Raw genomic sequence first — 7,734 nt, 5'->3', positions numbered from 1 at the left:
CAGTCAAGGCCAACGTCTTCGGTGGTGTCCGGCCACTGCTCTCGTTCCCCGAAATATAATTTCCACATTCCTTCATGCGTAGTGCTGAAGAAGTGCTGTAGAGTCCGCCGCCCTTCTGGGTTAAACTCCCACATACGAAGAGGCCGCCGCTGACATGGCAGGATCCGGCGGACTAGCATTACTTGAACAACGTTCACAAGATCGATGCCCTTCTCGGTAAGGCTTCAGATGCGACTTTGCAGAGTCTGCACTTCATTGACGAATCCCCAGTCCAATCCCTTATTGACCCATGAAGGAAGCTGAATTGGAGGGCCGGGTCGGAACGCAGGTGTGGCCGCCCACTTGGGGCCCCGCGGCTCGTTGATATAAAACCACCCCTGCTGCCATAGGTCGGAAGATTTGGCGAAAGATCCTTCGGGCCAAACCGCGCCGGCCAGCTTGCCTATTATGACGCTGCCGCACTCTGCCTGCTCCTCCTCTGCCACCTACGGCCTCACATCAAAGGTCTTGAGCCACAAACCAAAGTGCGAAGGAGTCCGGAGTAAGGCCTCACACGTGACGATAAATGTCAAGATGAGGAGAATAAAGTCCGGGGCTAGATCGTGAAAATCTAGTCCATAGTAGAACATGAGCCCCCGGACGAAGGGGTTAAGCGCGAACCCTAGCCCGTGAAGAAAGTGGGATACAAATACTACCCTCTCGCCAGATCTGGGGGTCGGTATGACTTGCCCTTGTGCCGGAAGCCGACGAAAGATTTCCGAGGTCAGATACCTCGCTACGCGGAGCTTGGCAATATCCTCCTCTATGACAGAAGAAGCCACCCACCAGCCCTGATGGTTGGATCCGGACATGACTAGAGCTGGTGGCAATTGGAACCCGAGGGTTGGAACTTGGGGCGGCTGGGGTTGAGGAAGAAGCAAGCGCAAGGGAAGAAAACGAGACTGGGTCTCTATATAAAGGCCCCGAATATTGGGCGTCTCCCCCAGGGTCTCTAAACTTACCTATCACCAAGGAGTTGTACCCAAGGGACGGTTGGGTTACCCACGCCTGCATTAATGAAAATCCCGTAAATAAAGGGACACGAGCTCTGCCTTGACGAGACGTGCCAGTAAAACCGCACCCCGAGACATGGGGCGGCTCGCTAGACGACAGTTGGAAATAGTAACCGGGCAGGCATGATATGATATCGTGAACAGTTATCAACAAGTTGGGCTCGTGGGGTATTATATTCTCTGCCATTATATACACAGGTCTGGATATACTTACTTCGTCCGAAGACTATTCTGGAATTCGGAAGGAGGGAACCCGCCTTGCAATGTCGAAGACAAATCTGCGCGCCGGACTCCTCGTCATTGAAGCCAGGTTCAGCGGCTACTTAGGGAGTCCTGGACTAAGGGGTCCTCGGGCGTCCGGCCTGTTATCCTTTGGGCCGGACTGATGGGCTGTGAAGACATGAAGGCCGAAGACTGCACCGTGTCTGGATTGGACTTTACTTGGCGTGGAAGGAAAGCTTGGCGACCGAAGATTCCTTCTTATGTAACTGACTCCATGTAAACCCTAGATCCCCTTGGTGTCTATATAAACCGAAGGGGATAGTCCGGAAAGGACACCACATATACTCATTACCATATTCATAGGCTAGACATCTAGGGTTTAGCCATTACGATCTCGTGGTAGATCAACTCTTGTAATACTAATATTCATCAAGATCAATCAAGCAGGCAGTAGGGTATTACCTCCATAGAGAGGGCCCGAACCTGGGTAAACATCGTGTCCCCCGTCTCCTGTTACCATCGATCCTAAACGCACAGTTCGGGACCCCCTACCCGAGATCCGCCGGTTTTGACACCGACACTTGGAGCATCATTTCATTTTGTTAGGATTTACTTGCTATTATTTAGAATAATATCTTGCGTCTTTTATTTCAATGAAATTGGCAATGATAGCCTTCACTATGCTTATTTTGCAAGTCTACATGTTGCTGTTTCAAAACAGGAAGTTTACCGATGTTGCAAAAATTCCCTAGAAAAGTCAGAATGTGATAAAATGTTGATTTTTTTTTACAAAATGAGGTCTGTTAAATTTTCTACAGGGTGGTACATTTTCATAATCTTTGGAGTTTAAGAAGTAGTGATACTCTTGCATTCTTTACAGAATGTACTGGTTTGGCAGATTGTTGTTATGCTTGCATTGTTTGCATATGTTTGCTTGTTTAATAATTCTATTTGAGGATAGGAGTATTAAATATGCATAGGCATTTAGTATGCAATGTTGAATAATAATTTTAGTGATTTGCTACAGTAGAGAATGATAAGGTTTTTGCATTGGTTTATACTAACTTATCTCACGAGTTCTTGTTGAGTTTTGTGTGGATGAAGCTTCTGAGATTTAGGAAAACCGTGATATGAGAAGAATTAAGGAGACACAAAAGATCAAGCTTGGGGATTCCCAAGGCACCCCAAGATAATATTTCAAGAAGTCTCAATCATCTAAGCTTGGGGATGGCCCGATAGGCATCCCACCTTTCCTCTTCAACAATTATCGGTTAGTATCGGTTGAGCCTAAGTTTTTACTTCTTCACATGAGTTGTGCTATTCTTAGAATGCCATTTTATTTTCATTTTGATTGCTGTTTTAATAAAATACTTAAATCTGAAAGCTTTTAAATAAAATAGAGTTCTCAAAAAGTTGCCAGGGAAGCTAGGTAAGCTTCTATAGGATCAAAAGTATGTCTATAGGGGGGTGATTAGACTACTTGGTCAAATAAAAACCTAGACTTTTCCCAATTTTAAGTCTTGGTAGATTTTTAGCAACTTAGCACAAGTCAAGCAATCAACCTACACATGCAAGTATAAGAGTATAGTAGCGGAATGTAAATCATTTCACATGAAGGTAAAGGGAGGAGTTTAGAGGGAGCAAACGCAATGTAGACACAAAGATTTTTGGCGTGGTTCCGATACGTGGTGCTATCGTACATCCACGTTGATGGAGACTTCAACCCACGAAGGGTAACAGTTGCGTGAGTCCACGGAGGGCTCCACCCACGAAGGGTCCACGAAAAAGCAACCTTGTCTATCCCACCATGGCCATCGCCCACAAAGGACTTACCTCACTTGGGTAGATCTTCACGAAGTAGGCAATCTTCTTGCCCTTACAAACTCCTTGGTTCAACTCCACAATCTTGTCGGAGGCTCCCAAGTGACATCTAACCAATCTAGGAGACACCACTCTCCAAAAGGTAATAGATGGTGTGTTGATGATGAACTCCTTGCTCTTGTGCTTCAAATGATAGTCTCCCCGACACTCAACTCTCTCTCACTGATTTGGAATTGGTAGAAAGATGATTTGAGTGGAAAGAAACTTGGGGAAGGCTAGAGATCAATATTCTTGTGGTTGGATTGTAATATCTTGGTCTCAACACATGAGTAGGTGCTTCTTTCTCAGAAAATGAATGGTGGAAGTGTTGGCACGTTCTGATAGCTCTCTCCGTGAATGGAGGATGGGTGAAGGGGTATATATAGCCTCCACACAAAATCTAACCATTACACACAATTCACCAAACTCGGTGAGACCGAATCATAAAACTCGGTCAGACCGATTTAATTAAAAATGTGAACGTTAGGATTTTCGGTTGGACCGACATGTCAACTCGGTGGGACCGATTTCATTAGGGTTAGGGCATAGCGTAATCTTGGTGAGGCCGGTCACATAAACTCAATGGGACCAACTTCTATAATATGATAACAGAGAGTTGGTCAGGCAAACTCGATGGGACCGATCACTCATTTTAGTGAGACCGAAACTTTATGAAAAGGAAACAGAGAGTTTGCATTGCGAACTCAGTGGGACCGATCGCTCATCTCGGTTAGACCGAATGTTACGAAGGGAAACGGAGAGTTTGCAATCCCATCTCGGTGAGACCGAGATCCCTATCGGTGAGACCGAACTGATTAGGGTTTCTGGCCGTGGCTATGTCAAGTGAACTCGGTAGCGCCGATAGATCAAATCGGTGGGGCCGAGTTTGACTTTTGGTTTGGGACATGTGTGGATATGAGAAAGTGGTTGAGGGCTTTTGGAGCATATCACTAAGCATTTTGAGCAAGCAAGCCATTAAGCAGCACCTCATCCCCTTTTAATAGTATTGGCTTTTCCTATGGACTCAATGTGATCTTGGATCACTAAAATGAAAATGTAGAGTCTTGAGCTTGAGCCAATATGTGTCCTTAGCATTTTGAGGGGTCCACATTCCTAGTCCATGCCATGCCAATCATTGAACTTTCTGAAATGGTCATCTAGAAAGAGTATTACTTCAATGAGCTATATGTTGTTACGAATTACCAAAACCACCCAGGATAATTGTACTTTCAATCTCCCCCTTTTTGGTAATTGATGACAACATATAGATCAAAGCTTCGACAAATGATAATAAGATTAAAATACATCATCACTTTGAGAAGTATGTGATAAGCAAGAGCTCCCCCTAAATTTGTGCATTATTTAAAATTTGCTTTTGAATGTAAATGCACAATTGATTGGGATCATGGGTTACTCTTCCATGTCACAAATATCTTGGTGGAGCGCTCAAAATGATAGAAATTAAAAAATATGCACTCATCACCAAAGCAAAGTGAATGATTGTATAGAAAGATAAATAATAACATCATTCAAGCACAAGCATTAATGAAGGATATGATCAAACACATGATCATACAAGTATCTCACAAACATAAAAGTATCATCCAGGCAAGCACACAAATAAGTATCAACCAAATAGCAAAGAAGGCAAAAAAAAGAAGCAAATCTCTTTCTCTCGAAGCCTATGATCTATACACTTTCTCCCCCTTTGGCAACAAGTTACCAAAAAGCTTGAAAATGCATAGTGTTATGCGTCTCTCTAGGCTTGATCTTCGGGAGGAGGCGTTGAGAGGACTCCAAGGATGAATGCATCTGTTGAAATTGTTGGAGCTGGTGGAGTGGCAACCGGAGATGGCACTGATGCTGTGGCTGCAGGTGCTGATGTAGTTGCTCTTGTGTCAGCCACGGGCACTTCAGCTGATCTATGCCCTCTTGGCACTCTATGAAAGGTATCTATGGTAGCCTGCCCTTTCCTCTCCTCAGCTTCTTCCTGGAGCTGCTCAACTGTTGTCTGCATCTCTGTCACCTTTAAATCTAGATCATAAAATTTAGTCTCAATGATCCTCTCCAAGCACTCTTGATTTTGAGTCAGGGTGGCCAAGCCCTTCTCAATCCTCAAGGTGGCTTGAATCAGATATCCAAGTTGATCTTGCTTAGTTTTGAGAAACACTTGAGATGCTTCTTCAGCACTTGGCATCTTTGCAGCTTTCTTAGCCTTTGCTTTCTCTCTCTTTTCTTGAGCCTCAAAAGATGTTGGATCTTCAGCATTCATGACAATTGTGTTGTCCTTAAAATCTGGCCTCAAGGGAAGATGTTCCTTGTCCAATAGATATGTGCATGTGCCCATCTTGGAGTTGATGAGCACCTGGATGTGTGTAGCATACCCACATAACCTCTTCTGATCTGCAGTTGTCCTCTTGATTGTCTCAACAATCAGGCTCATCACTTTGAATTTTTGGGGTACATCAAACAACTGCAGCAAGTTGATGAAATGGCCTCTGATCATTTCATGATCTCCTGACTTGGGAAACAAGGTATGCCTCAAGATAGTGTTGATTTTGGTCAAACCAGACAACAAATAGTAGACATAGCCCATCACGTGAGTTTCCAAGGCTTTGTTAGGAATCTCCTTATACATATTAGCCATAGAGTTGTGATCCTTCTTCTTCTTGGCATATATATCTATGTCATCTTCTTGCTCTTCAAGGGCATTGATGAATTTGGTCCACTCAGTAACTGTTTCTTGGTACCTTGTACCTTCAGACATCCATACAATCCTTCCATTAGGATAGAAATGAGATGTAGAGTAGAATTGCATTATGAGCTCATCATTCCACTTGGTGAGTTTCTGACCCACAAAAGTGTCTATTCCACATGATTTGAAACTTTCATGCACTCATGGGAAGTGATCTTCATCACTGTCAATATATTTCCAATCTGCCCACTTCATATCACAAACAATTGGCTTCTTATCAAACAAGATAGTTCCATAGAAATCTTGCTGCTCTTTGGTGTGGAATATGTAATCCACAACAATCCTTCTCCTCACATCATATGGGTCAGATTGTCTCCATAGTCTGAGACATGCATCCTTTCTGATCTTCATGTTTTCTGCCACTGGATGGCTATCATCATGGTCAGGTATCTTTGGCTTGAGCTTCCTAAGCACTTGGGCTTCAGCATCATCTTCTTCTTCAACTTCAGTTTCAGGCACTGGGCCTTGTTCTTCTCAGCAGCTGATATATTCCTTGTGCTCCTCTTGGGTGCAGACTTGGGAGTTGGAGCAGAAGCTTCGGGGGCTGTCTTGGGCTTAGAAGGGGCAGCCCCAGACTTGATCGCATCCCCCATCAGCTTTTGAGACTTGGGTTCTGGTGCAGCATCCTGTTCCTCTTCTTTCTCATCCTCAGCTGGATCTACCATCATAGAGGATCTCCCAATGACTTTGGCCATAGTCTTCTTGACCCTTTCTTTCCTCTTCTTGCCTTCACCAGTAGCCTCTTCAGTTGACTTGGAGGTCTCAAGAGTGGAGGCTCTGGCCTTTGACATGGGAACTCTCTTAGCAGGTGCCTTCTTGTTCAGTCCTGGATTAGGTGCAGCACCTTCTTCTTGGAGCTGACCTCTTCCTCAGCAGCAACATAATCCTCATCTTCTAAATCAGAATATCTCTTCCTCCTTGTCCTTGTAGCTGCTTTGGGCAAGTTTCTTGGGGTGCTCCTGCTACCCTCATCATAACTGTCAGAGGGACTAGTGCCCTCACTCAGATTCATCTGCTCTTCTGACTTATTCTGGCTATCACTCTGATCAGACATCCTAGCTAAGCAAACTGACAGCTGACCCTCTGAATAGTTATAGATGTGATAGAGTGGATGAGCGTCACAAAGTGCAGAGATTTTGCAAAACAAATGAGTCAGAAACTTAATTTTAGTTTTCCAAAGAAAGCATCTCGGAGCTACCGATTTGTTAAACTCGGTTACACCGAAGCAACTTTTGGAGTCTAAACTAGTGGAATCAGTCAAACCGAGACACATTTCGCTGACTCCGAGATTGCTAGGGTTTCACTGAGAGTTGAACTCGGTCACACCGATTTGCAAGTTTCGGGCATACCGAAATAGGCAAGTGCAATGGCCTGAGCCAAATCGGTGAGACCGGTTTCCACAACTCGATCGGTCCGAGATGAGTTCGGCGGAAACCTAATCCTAAATTTTTGAATCAAATCTAAACTAAAGGATGTTTTTGCTGGACAGGATGATTTCATAAGTGGTAAGAAACATGGCATTTGCTTTGTGCTAAGAATCGGAGAAAAGTACAGCACAAAGGGTCGAACTCATACCCTAACTCGGCGGTGAGTTCGCTACGGTGGCAACGACGGTGTTGAAATCCGTTGACAGCGACGAAGACCAGTGGCGGGAGGTCGGTGGCGATGAGAGGACGATCCGGAGACATGAGACGGCAGAGCAGGTCACGCGCGGCTGAGAGGTTTTGGAGGAATTTCCAAAATTTGACCCGTCGGTATTTATATCCTGACCTTGTCGGTGTGACTGAGTGGAACAACTCGGTGGCACCGAAATGCAGAATCACAAGTGGTTACTGCAACTCGATG

The sequence above is a fragment of the Triticum aestivum genome, chromosome 6A (genome assembly GCF_018294505.1).
Source record: "Triticum aestivum cultivar Chinese Spring chromosome 6A, IWGSC CS RefSeq v2.1, whole genome shotgun sequence".
NCBI lineage: Eukaryota > Viridiplantae > Streptophyta > Magnoliopsida > Poales > Poaceae > Triticum > Triticum aestivum.
The sequence above is the reverse complement of the archived record's forward strand: the minus strand, read 5'-3'. Positions refer to the sequence as shown.